Source organism: Triticum urartu, chromosome 1, assembly GCF_003073215.2.
Source record: "Triticum urartu cultivar G1812 chromosome 1, Tu2.1, whole genome shotgun sequence".
NCBI classification, from domain to species: Eukaryota; Viridiplantae; Streptophyta; class Magnoliopsida; order Poales; family Poaceae; genus Triticum; species Triticum urartu.
Window position 1 is genome coordinate 122998823 of NC_053022.1, and position 13655 is coordinate 123012477.

Below are 13655 nucleotides of genomic sequence, written 5' to 3' on the forward strand. Positions count from 1 at the left end.
CACTAGGTGAATTTCTTGATGAACAACTTGCTAGGATTGGAGGGAATGTAATTACTGAAACTGATGATATTATTGAAAATGATGATTATGATTCTCCCCCTAGATATGAATTGCCTGTTGTACCTAAGGGTTATGTTATGGATGAAGAAACTGCTAGAGACTTCTTTGCTTGTAATGATAGAGAGGATCTTAAGAAATTGTTAGCTAAGCTAAAAGAAAAATCCTTGAATGTTAGAATGAAATATGATCCCACTTTTGCTACTTCACATATATTTGTTACTGATAAGGATTATGAATTCTCTATCGATCCTGAGTTAATTGATGTGGTTGAATCTGATCCTTTCTATGGTTATGAATCTAAAATTGTTGTGGAACATCTTACTAAATTAAATGATATAGCCACCCTATTTTCTCATGAGGAAAAAATTCGTTATTACTATATTCTGAAATTGTTTCCTTTCTCATTAAAGGGTGGTGCTAAGTTATGTTTTAATTCTGTTGCTCCTGGTTGTGTGTGTAGTCCCCAGGATATGATTTACTACCTCTCTACAAAATATTTCTCCGCTCATAAGAAACAAGCTGCTTTAAGGGAAATATTTAATTTTGTGCAAATTGAAGAGAGAGTCTCCCACAAGCTTCGGGGAGGCTTCTCCAATTACTTAATGCTTTGCTTGATCATCCTCTCAAGAAAATGAAATACTTGATATCTTTTATAATGGACTAACCGATGCTTCCAAAGACCACCTGGATAGTTGTGCTGGTTGTGTTTTCTGGGAACGAACTATTCAGCAAGTTGAATTGATATTGAATAATATATTGAGTAATGATAATGATTGGACACTTCCTGAACCAACTCTGAAGCCAACTCTTAAAAAGAGGGGTATTTTATTTCTCAGTCCTGAAGGTATGCAAGAGGCAAATAAATCTATGAAAGAAAAAGGTATTAAAGCTAAAGATGTTAAAAATTTACTGCATATTGAAGAAATACATGGTCTTGATAACCTGACACAGGTAGTAGAGGTAAACTCTCTCCGTAGATTTGATGAAGATGATATCCCTCATAATAAGTCTTCTAGACAATGCTTGGATGAGTTTGATAATTTTATTGTTAAACAAGGAAATTTCAATGCTTATGTTGGTAGACAATTGAAATATAATGCTTACATGCTTGACCACTTGGGTGATTATATGAGTAGAACTGTGAATGATCTTAAGCTTATCAGTAAACATGCTTCCATGGTTTCAACTCAAGTAGAACAAGTACTTAAGGCACAAGATGATTTTCTTAATCAGTTGAATAGTAAGAATAATGATAATGATGTTAGGGTTATGACTAGAGGTGGTAAGATGACCCAGGAACCTTTGTATCCTGAGGGCCATCCTAAGAGAATTGAGCAAGATTCTCAGAGAATTAATACTCATGCACCTAGTCCTTCTACTAAAAAGAAAAAGAAAATTGGTAGGACTTTGCATGCTAGTGAACCTGCTATATACACACCTGAGAATCCCAATGATAATTCTATCTCTGATGCTGAGACACAATCTGGTAATGAAGATTCTTTTCATGAATACGAAAGGTTGCGTATCATTTTATTGATAGGTAGAAAGGGGGAGTACAGGGTAGCACTCGGGGGGCGTACACTCAACGACGTCCCCAAGAGTGCGGCGTGAGCATGAGGAAGGATGCTCAGCCTTTGCACACACGATCTAGGTTACAGGGATAATAGATGCTAGGCCTAGGGCACTGGCTCTGGACCAAAGCCGGGTTTCCTCCTTGATGGTGCGGACAAGGGCGTCGGTAGAAGGCCGGAGGTCATCGAAGAGAGCGGCATTGCGATGCCTCCAGATGCTCCAAGCGGTGAGAGCTACGATTTAGTTGAGGCCTTTCCTCAGGCTAGCCGTGTCGGTGTTTTGGGAACGGGGGTCCCCAGACTTGCCTGCCTGTGGCCTGCGGCGTGGCTCAAAGGGGGGCCCAGCGCGGCCCATCTTCACCAACACAAACCCAAGACCCTCACGAGGGTCCAAGCCTCGCGGGGTAGACGACACGGAGCTTCCTCAGGCGCGGCCTCGTCAGGCTAGCTCATGAGGAGGCGGAGAGATCAAGGCAGGGTACCTCACGAGGTGCCCGTGACGCAAGCCATGATGACCGAGGGCGCCAGGCGGGTGCCAGCCCGCGCAGTGTCCTCCTCTCCTCTTTGGTGCAAAGGGGGCAAGCGCAGCCGCGGAGTACTGAGGCATCAGGCAAAGGTTGCCATTTCGGTGCAACGAGACCAAGACCATGAGGACTACAAGACGGAGGTCATCGTGGAGCCCGAGACAGCGTCATCACCAGAGCTTTGCGCAGGCGAAGACTACTTTTGTCAGGATAGCTGATACTAGCTATCCCCCTTCAAATTAGCCCACCATTGTTGGCTCCCTTCCCGCTCGATATTTGGGAAGAGGTCCAGGGCCTCTATAAATAGGACCAGCCACCCACAGAGCAAAGGGGGTTCGAAGGAGGAGGCTCTTTAGAGAGGGGTTCCGATCAGAGAGAGAGAGAAGTGGGACTGAGCTCCTCCCAGGAGTTCATCGCCCCAGCTAAGAGCAGACCCTCGCGAGGCTGTTCTTCCTTGTATTGTTCATCATCATCAACCCAAGAGGCAATCCACCACACCACACACTAGAGTAGGGTATTACACCACAACGGTGGCCCGAACTAGTATAAACCCTGTGTCTCTTGTGTTGTTCTTTCCATAGTTTAGATCCTAGCAAGGCGGAAGGGTGCAGGTAGGTAGGAGGCAAAATCTCCGCACGCACCCCAGTGTTCGAACCTCAAGGGTCTGCCGGAACCCGAAATCCGACATTTGGAGCGCCAGGTAGGGGTGCGCCGGGATTCGTCTTCCACCACCCCGTTCTCCTCCGACCATCACGCCCATGTCTGACGCTCGTCGGGCCCGCGCCGAGCGCCGGGCCGCACTCGCTTCCCGCATCGCCCAGACGGCCCCTGTTGGCGGGCGTCCTCACCGTTCCCCGTCTCCTGCTGTCAATGCCGCCACCGGCCCGGCGGGGGACGAGCAGCAAGTATCGTCCCAGCATCCGTCCATGCGGCAAGACGGCCGCACCGCAACTCCCTCGCTCACCCGAGCTGGATCTTCGTCCTGTGCGCTCCGCGCGCCCATGGAGGCTCGGGCTGCACTCATCGCGGAAAATGAGCTCCTGCGCTACCGTCCCGTCGATGACGTCTACGAAGAATGGCTCGACCGCGTCGCCGAGCTCATCTGCGCCGCAGGGGGCTCTCCTGCGCCGTCCGTTCCGCTGCACCGCACCCTGCCCCGCGCGGGTGATGAAGCTCCGGCGGCGCCCCGGCCGCCTCCTCCTCAGGAAGGCACCATGGCTCCATGGCGCGTGGCCCCTGGGCGGAACCCGCTCCGTCAGGTGCCAGCACGACAAGAGCAGAGCTGTCAAGAAGTCCCTCGCCCGCAAGAAGCTGCCCGGGCGCTCCCTGCTCCAGCACGTCGCGACCATGCTCCTGCTCCCGCGCGTCAAGACCCCGCGCTGCTCCCAGCTGTAGCGCATGGGGACATGCAAGACCAAGCTCCCCGTCATCCAAGGCCTCCCGTGGCCACAGCAGGCTGCCGCGCCTTCACCGCCGAGCTACGCAGCATCGCGTGGCCCGGCAAGTTCAAACCAGACTTGCCTCCTCGCTATGACGGCACGGCTGACCCTGCGGAGTTCCTCTAGCTCTACGAGCTGGGCATCGAAGCTGCCAACGGAGACGAGAAGGTCACAGTGAACTAGTTCCCCATGGCGCTCAAGGACGGGGCCTGCACCTGGCTCCTGAACCTGGCTCCAGGCACAATCTCCTCCCGGGACGAGATGCGCACCCGCTTCATCGCCAACTTCCAGGGCACTCGCGACCGGCCACCCGCCGTGAGCGACATGCGCCGCATCAAGCAACAGCCCGGGGAGACCCTGCAGAAGTACATCCATCGCTTCAACAACGCACGCCTCAAGATTCCCAAGGTGACTGAGGAGGCCATCATCTCGGCCTTCTCCGACGGCGTGCACGACATCAAGATGAAGGAGGAGCTGGCGATGCATGAAGACCTGTGCACTTCCTTGGAGCTGTTCAACCTGGCAACCAAGTGCGCCAGGGCCAAGGAAGGGCGTCTCTCCCTCCTCGAGCTGCCTGCCGCAGACCCAGAAGAGAAGAAGCCCAAGGCCAAGGATGTGAAGCGCAAGGGGGCTGCCGTGCTCGCGGCAGAACCAGACACCAAGTGAGGCAGAGATCAGCCCGAACCTTCCAAGGGCAGCCGGTACTGTGTGTACCACGACCTCCACACCCACAACACCAACGAATGTCAAGAGCTCCGAGCCGTGCGAGAAGGAAGGATCGGCCATCGCCCTGACCGCGGTGACCGGGGCTACGGTCGAGGAGGAGGAAGGAACGCAGGACGCTGGGAAGACCGTGGCCCGCGCCAGGGGTGGCGCGATCAACCTCGCGAGGATTGCTGGCAAGACCCGCCTCGCGAGGGAGGCTGGAGGGATCAGCCTCGCGAGGGAGACTGGAGGGATCAGCCTCGCGAGGATCGCCCGCAAGGCAATGCAGGCCTCCCACCGCTGCTGCCGCAGCCAAGGAGAAACGAGGACCGCCACCAGGGCGAGGGGGCTGGGGGCTTCCAGGAGCCGCGCGCGATCGCCTGCATCCTGGGCGGGGCACAAGCCCCAGCCTCTCAGCGCATCTTCAAGAAGTTCGCCCGCGAAGTGAACGCAGTCATTCACAGGCTCAAAGCCACGTGCCCTCTCAGGTGGTCGGTGTGCGCCATCACGTTCAGCTCAGCAGATCAGCTCAAGTGTGCGGCTACAGCCGGAGTTCTCCCGATGCTTTGCTCCCCAGTCGTCAGCAACGTGGTGGTCACCAAGACCCTCATCGATGGCGGGGCAAGACTCAATGTCCTGTCCGTGGAGACATTCAACAACCTCCAAGTGCCCTACAGCCAGCTTCAGCCAACCAAGCCTTTCTCCGGTATCACCGACGGCTCCACGGTCCCGATTGGGCAGGTCCGCCTCCCTGTCACCTTCGGGGCACGCGACAACTACCGCACCGAGCTCATCGACTTCGACGTCGCTCACATTCGCCTGCCGTACAACGCCATCCTTGGGTACCCAGCGCTGGCCAAGTTCATGGCCGTAACTCACCACGGCTACAACGTCCTCAAGATGCCAGGAAGCGGCGGAGTCATCACGGTGCCCTGTGAAGAGAAGGACGCGGTGTGTTCCCTGGAACGAGCCTTTCAGGCCGCGTCACTGGAAGACCCGGATCATGGAAGCAGGAGGCCTCCCGAGACTGCCCCTAAGAAGAAGAAGACATCGTCCGGCCCGACCACTCAGGAGGCAGGCCCCTCTGGGCCCGCGCCTGCCCAGGGGGAACCTCCTTCCATCACATAGGAAAGCGCGCCCAGTGCCCTCCTCAGGCAGGGCTCGGGGGCTCTCCCCTGGAGGGCCACCGACCTAGCTAGGGTCACGAGGGAGGCGCTTGGGCACCACATGGAGGCGTGTTTCGAAGCACGTTTCCCTCAAGAAGGAGCAAGGCAAGGAGATCCAGACCCTCAGGAGTTCGTCAGCAAGGCCATTCAGGAGCTACAGGAGTCAAGAGTCATGAAAGGCGACCGCCGCCTACCAGCAGTGACTCCCCATCCAGGCGAGGATGGTGGGTTGCGCGTCTGCATCGACATACCAGGGCTCAACCGAGTCGCCTCTCTGGAGCGCCTCTGGCCCTCGCGAGTGGGGCACTGCGGAGGCCCACCCCACAGCTACGTTCGCATGCCTTACGGCTTGCCGAGCGCGGATGACATGTACCAGCGCCTCATGAGGGGCATCATGGAGGCACAAGAGGCCAGGCGTTCCGCAGCCCTGGCAGGAATGGAGATGGCCCGCGAGGAGCCGCCAGCGCCTCCGGAGCCTCCCGAGGCCCCTGGGCCTGGGGGCTCGTGAGGATCGGCTCCTGCAGCCCACCGAGCCTGCTACACCAATGCTCCTTCGTCCTCAACATCATCAGGTGACATCTTTCGAGTTTTATTTCCAGCTGGGAGCACCCCCCAGGGCTGCATTATTCCCAGGCCGCGTGGGTCCGTCCCTGCGGCGTGTATCCCTTTTTTATTCCATGTTGTTAGCTTACCTTGTTGGGGGCGCCCCTCGGGCTGCATGACCCCCAAGTCGCTCAGGCCTGACCCAGTGATGTCCGCATTCCCAGCATCTATTTGAACGAATCCACTCCTTGGCGGCTAATGTGTTTTACCTAGTTGCCTGCTCAGCTGACGCCAACTAACGGAGCTGCTCCCAAACGGCACGACGCTTGCGCATGGGTCCGTCCCTGCAACGCCGACAAACCTGGATGGCTGAGCTCTGGCCACGGCAGCCCCGCATAGCGTCACCTCGTCAAGCCTTCAGTGCCTCACTACCCCTCGGAAGCAACCAATGGCTGACTGTCAATTGTCATGGCAACCCCTTGTTTTTTCTATGATGAACCTGCAGGACCTCCTAAGGAGCTGCGTCAGGCGAGGCCCTTGCGGTGTCTCCTTCGCTCTCGTCCGTGCGAACCGCTTGCATGTTAAAGGGGGGGTGCCTGAGCATCGCGACTCAGGGCTCCTATTGGCTCTCCAGCCCTCACCCTTTGGCCTTGACCACGGCATCGCGACCTGGCATACCAGCGACGGCTGAGACTCGCTCGAGGGCCAGGACCCGAGGACGTAGAGCAGAAAGGGGAGCAAAGGCAAGAGGGGAGAGACACACGAGGACCTCACCAAGAAACATCGCGCCTGCCGATGCATGGACCCGGCGACACACCAGAGAGCAGCCCCTGATCCTCGAGATAAGTCATCACCCGGAAGCGCCAGCTACCGTGGCACCATCCCCGCACCTAATGCTATCCCTTTTTAGCGACGCTGCTCTCCTTTCTCACCAAACGACGGCTGCTTGGGCGCCAAAGGGGACCTCCTGAGCATCGCGACTCAGGGGCTCTTACCGGACTCCGGGTCGCTCACCTCCTGGCCTTGACCACGGCATCGCGACCTGGCATACCTGCGACGGCTGAAGCCGCCTTGGGACTGGGACCTGTCGGCGTAGAGCACCAAGCCCTCGTGAGGTTCGAAAGGGAGGACTGAGCTAAGACGAAATGAGCAACTCGCGCAATTCTACGACAAGGGTTATATTAACAAAACAGGATCACATGCACCTTATAAGCCCCCACGGGACGCATTTTTGATTCCTCGCAGGGAACAGATCCTAAATGGACACAAACTACGCGCGTCCCTGCAAAAGACGCCATCATCAACAGTGGGCCATCAAGCACCGACGCCAATCCCATCCAGATCAGAGTCGGCGGCGGCCTGACGAGCCCGCCCTGCTCCAGGAGCGACGCTGGCTCGGGGGCTCGTAGCTGTCGTCGCTTGTCTCCGGAGTCGCGAAGAGCTCACCGGAGTCGCTGGAACCTCCGACGCCTCCACCGCCTGAGGAGCCGCCAAGGGAGCGGTTGGCGAGCCCAGTCCTCGTCGCAGCAGGGTCCTGGCCACCTTCCCCGGGGCAGCACTCCAGCCGGTGCCCGCTCGCATCGAAGACCTTGAAGAGCATCACCGAAGCACCATCATAATCCAAGTTGATCGCGAAGACGCCCCTTGTCCTGCAAACCCGGGCGATCTCTCTCCAGCCCCGAGTCATGAAGACCTCGCCCAGGGCAACGACCGCGACCTCTGCCTTGGTCGCGAGGGTGCTGCAGCCAGCGTGCTGCAGCCAGAGCTCCAGGGGCTCCCCCTGCGGGATGATGGAGGTGAAGAAGGGAGGAAGGCGGATCCAATACTGAAGTGGAATGGCGACGTGGAGCACGAACTCTTGGGAGGAGCCCTCGGTGTGGACCCCAGGGGGACGACCCACACCTTCATGACCCGTCGGCACCGACGGCGGCGCCGCCCGTGGCGGTCAGCATCAGCTCCTTCAGGGCCCTCGACGTGGGCGTACAATGGAAGCGGGAACCTCGACGGCGCCCGCTTGCACCAAGGCCTCGACACCACCTGAAGGGCCCCCTCGTCCGGGCCACGGGGGACGAGCCGTTTCTTCGGCGGGAGTGGGTCTGGTTCCTCTCGGGGAGCCTTTCCCTTCTCTGTCGTCGAGAACCAGCGGATCGGAGCCATCGCAGCAAGACAGAGCAAGGATCGGGAAGAAGGAGAAGCAAGGAGGGATGGACTGGAAGGGCGCGCGCTGTTCCGTACTTATGGCCGGCGAAGGCCAACCGCCGACCTCCACGATTGCAGGTAATCATGACCCACTTTGCATGCAGGGACTTGTCCAGTCCATGCGGTTGCCGAGGCGCCACTGGGAAGTGGAGGCGCCCACGTCCAATCAACCACTACGTGGCGCCCAAGGCCGCAGGTTGTTAGGGCCCGCAGCACTCTACTCTTGCCCTTCCGCCTCCCTGCACGGCCAAGTCCGTACGTGCCTTGGGCCCGGGGGCTACTGTCGGCATTCTGGGAACGGGGGTCCCCAGACTTGCCTGCCTGTGGCCTGCGGCGTGGCTCAAAGGGGGGCCCAGCGCGGCCCATCTTCACCAACACAAACCCAAGACCCTCGCGAGGGGCCAAGCTTCGCGGGGCGGATGACACGGAGCTTCCTCAGGCGCGGCCTCGTCATGCTGGCTCACGAGGAGGCGGAGAGATCAAGGCGGGGTACCTCATGAGGTGCCCGTGACGCAAGCCATGACGACCGAGGGCGCCAGGCGGGTGCCAGCCCGCGCAGTGTCCTCCTTTCCTCTTTGGTGCAAAGGGGGCAAGCGCAGCCGTGGAGTATCGAAGCATCAGGCAAAGGTTGCCATTTCGGTGCAACGAGACCAAGACCATGAGGACTACAAGACGGAGGTCATCGTGGAGCCCGAGACGGCGTCATCACCAGAGCTTTGCGCAGGCGAAGACTACTTTTGTCAGGATAGCTGATACTAGCTATCCCCCATCAAATTAGCCCGCCATTGTTGGCTCCCTTCCCGCTCGATATTTGGGAAGAGGGCCAGGGCCTCTATAAATAGGACCAGCCACCCACAGAGCAAAGGGGGTTCGAAGGAGGAGGCTCTTTAGAGAGGGGTTCCGATCAGAGAGAGAGAGAGAGAGAAGTGGGACTGAGCTCCTCCTAGCAGTTCATCGCCCTAGCTAAGAGCAGACCCTCGCGAGGCTGTTCTTCCTTGTATTGTTCATCATCATCAGCCCAGGAGGCAATCCACCACACCACACACTGGAGTAGGGTATTACACCACAACGGTGGCCCGAACCAGTAGAAACCCTGTGTCTCTTGTGTTGTTCTTTCCATAGTTTAGATCCTAGCAAGGCGGAGGGGTGCAGGTAGGCAGGAGGCGAAATCTCCGCGCGCACCCCAGTGTTCGAACCTCAAGGGTCTGCCGGAACCCGAAATCTGACAAGCCGGAGAAGCAGCCAACAAGGCGGACCACCACGTGAAGAAGGACGAGTTGGCATCGGGCAGGGGCACCGGGAGGCGACACCAGGATAGGATCTCGTGCCAAGTGACCCTCGAGAAGGCGCATTGAACAAGCAAGTGATCCATGGTCTCGAACTCTTGGTCACACAACTTGCAATGGGAATCTTGAGGCAGACCGTGGTGCGCTCTTCGTTCTGCAGACCAGCAGCGGTCCAGGGAAACTAGCCATAGAAAGAACTTGGCATTCGTCGGCGCCCAGCACCTCCAAATGGGTCGCCAATTAGGTGATACGTATCCAACGTATCTATAATTTTTGATTGCTCCATGCTATATTATCTACTGTTTTGGACTATATTGGGCTTTATTTCCCACTTTTATATTATTTTTGGGACTAACCTATTAACTGGAGGCCCAGCCCAGAATTGTTGTTTTTTGCATATTTCAGTGTTTCGGATAAATAGAATATCAAACGGAGTCCAAATGGAATAAAATTTTCGGAAACGTGATTTTCTCACCGAACGTGATCTAGGAGACTTGGACCCTACTGCAAGGGATCAAAGAGGAGGTCACGAGGGTGGGGGGCGCCCCCCCCAGGGCGCGCCCCCTGCCTCATGGGCCCCTCGGTGCTCCACCGATGTACTCCTTCCTCCTATATATACACATGTACCCCCAAACGATCAGAACAGGATCCAAAAACCTAATTCCACCACCGCAACTTTCTGTATCCACGAGATCCCATCTTGGGGCCTGTTCCGGAGCTCCGCCGGAAGAGGGCCGTCATCACGGAGGGCTTCTACATCATCCTAGCCCCTCCGATGAAGTGTGAGTAGTTTACCTCAGACCTTCGGGTCCATAGTTAGTAGCTAGATGGCTTCTTCTCTCTCTTTGAATCTCAATACAAAGTTTGCCCCCTCTCTTGTGGAGATCTATTCGATGTGATCTTCTTTTTGCGGTGTGTTTGTTGAGACTGATGAATTGTGGGTTTATGATCAAGTCTATCTATGAATAATATTTGAATCTTCTCTGAATTCTTTTATGCATGATTGGTTATCTTTGCAAGTCTCTTCGAATTATCCGTTTGGTTTGGCCAACTAGATTGGTAGTTCTTGCCATGGGAGAAGTGCTTAGCTTTGGGTTCGATCTTGCGGTGTCCTTACCTAGTGACAGAAGGGGCAGCAAGGCACGTATTGTATTGTTGCCATCGAAGATAACGAGATGGGGTTATTTCATATTGCATGAATTTATCTCTCTACATCATGTCATCTTGCTTAAAACGTTACTCTGTTTTTAACTTAATACTCTAGATGCATGCTGGATAGTGGTCGATGAGTGCACTACTAGAAAAAGGGCTATAGATGGGATTGACACTAATGGCGCACCAGACAAGCGGTGCGCCATTAGTATATACTAATGGCGCACCACCTTCTGATACGCCATTAGAGTTGAAACTACTAATGGCGCACCTGGCCCAGGGTGCGCCATTAGTATCAAATTTTTTTAACTAGTGCGCCTGTCCAAACATACTAATGGCGCATCCAGACACAGTGCGCCATTACTAGTTGTAACTAGTAATGGCGCACCTGCCGGAAAGTGCGCCACTAATGTTGTTTTTTTTATTATATTTTTATTCCCTTTTTTGCAAAACTACTAATGGCGCATTGTTCCATCGTGCGCCATTACTAGTTTAAACTAGTAATGGCGCACTGTGGGATAGTGCGCCATTAGTATGTTTTTTTTTGCAAAACTACTAATGGCGCACCACCAGAAGGTGCGCCATTAGTAACCTGGATTACTAATGGCGCATTTAGAGTTGGTGCGCCATTAGTAAGTGGGCAGCAACAAGATATTTTGGACAGCCTCTCCTACCCACACTCACTTTCTCCCCACTTCATTCTCTCCACCTCCTCCTTGTCTCGGGTGCCTCCTCTTTTTCACCTCATTTCCACCATAGATTCATTCAATTTAAGTGGTTAAATTACCTTGTTTTGATAGGTAAGTAAGGGGGAAGCTATATTTATGTTGTTCTCCCTACAACAATGTGCACATGCACTTTTTATGGCCTAGCTAGATCTATGTATGTTCGTGGTGTTGCATATGTTTGTGGTGTTGCATATGTGTTTGTGTTTGGAGGTGTACCGGTATTTGAAATGCAATAGTTGCCAATATTTTGCCGTAATGTTGATTCATTTCCGTTTCGGCGAGAATTTTGGCATTAAGCATTATTTTTGGTCCTATTTTTAGGGAAAGTCATGCCAAATTTTTTCTTGGTTCTAAAATATCGTTTTGCTCTACCCCGCAGGAGACCATGGTCCGCATGATGACCGAAGGCATCATGAATAGGTTTTTGAGGTCCGCGAAGGCCGAGATGCTTCAAAAGAACGAGAAGGAGATAAGATGTCTGTGTCGAAGATGCAAGCTGAAGAGCCTTATTGCGGACCCGGAATCCGGGCAGGTGCGGGACCACCTACTCTTGCGTGGTTTCATGGATGGCTATCGGTGGCAAGGTGATGAAGATGACTACGAAGTCGTCCATGGGGGCCGGGCAAGAAATGAGGAAGGGCAGCAGGACAACCACCGCGGCTCGGGCGGGCGAGAAGACGAAGAATCCCCAGGAGATTATCACGACGGTGATGCTGTACACAGTCATCATGTAGAAGATGCAGGACATGATGATGAGGAAGATGCCGGAGCAGACGACGGGCATGCTCATGAAGATGATGATGCCGGCGGAGCAGACGACGCTGGACCATCGATGGGCTGGGTGCAGGACCCTCATATTCAAGAGCTGCTTCTCAAGCAGACGGATAACGCAAGAGCAGCCGCCCAAGAGAAAGCCAAGATGGATCAACTTGAGTTAGACGCGGTTACTCCATTGTATGAAGGATGCAGGCCCGAGGATACCCGCCTGAAAGTAACGCTCATGGCTCTGGAGATGAAGGTAAAACACAAAATGAACGACGCATGCTTCGACGAGAACATGTCATTCTGGCACGAACGTCTTCCCAAGGGGAACAAGTGCCCGACCAGTTTGGAGGAGGCAAAGAAAATCGTGTGTCCTCTGGATTTACCGCACATGAAATACCATGTGTGCATGAACAATTGCATCATTTATCGGGACGAGCACGCGGAGTCTACCATATGTCCGGTGTGCGGCGTCACTCGATACAAGAAGAGGAAGAAAGCTCCTCGAAAAGTGGTGTGGTACTTTCCGATCACTCCTCGTCTGCAGCGGTATTTCACGGACCCTAAGGTAGCAAAGCTCCTGCATTGGCACGCGGATAGGGAGGAGAAGAAGCGAGAAGATGACGCAAATGATCCGGAGATAGATAAAAAAGACAAGATGCTGAGTCACCCTAAGGATGCGAGCCAGTGGCAAGCGTTGAACTTCGAAGACCTAGAATTTTGGAACGATCCAAGGAACATCGTGCTGGCCGCGAGCACCGATGGAGTCAATCCGTTTGGCAGCCAGAGAAGCACACATAGCACCTGGCCTGTGTTTGTGTGGATGTACAACCTTCCCCCTGGTTGTGCATGAAGAGGAAGTACATTCACATGAGTATGCTAATTGAAGGACCGAAACAACCAGGGAACGACATCAATCTGTATCTGGGGCTGCTGAAAGAGGAGCTTGACACGCTGTGGAAAATGCCAGCCAATACGTGGGACGCCGCAGAGAAAGAATATTTCCCTATGAGAGCCGCGCTGCTCACGACGGTGCACGACTATCTCGGTTACGGATATGTCGCGGGGCAGGTGGTCCACGGATTTTCTGGATGCGTCAGGTGCATGGATGACACAACGTATCGCCAGCTAGATAGAGATCCCGGGTCTTCGAAAACCGTGTTCATGGGACATCGAAGGTGGCTTCGCGACGTTGACCCGTGGAGAAAACGCAAGGATCTATTCGATGGTGAAACCGAACCCCGAAGACGCCCGCGTACGAGGAGCGGCGAGGAAATAGACGAGCTGTTGAAAAATTGGAAAGACTGCCCACTGCCAGGAAAGAAGCAAAAGGCGCCAGAGCCGGGAAATAAGCGAAAGGCGCCAGAACCGCTGCTGAAGGTATGGAAAACAAGGTCTATTTTCTGGGACTTGCCGTACTGGAAGATCCACCGTGTGCCTCATAGCCTTGATGTCATGCATATCACGAAGAACGTCTGCGAGAGTCTGCTTGGTACCCTGCTCAATATGCCAGAGAGGAC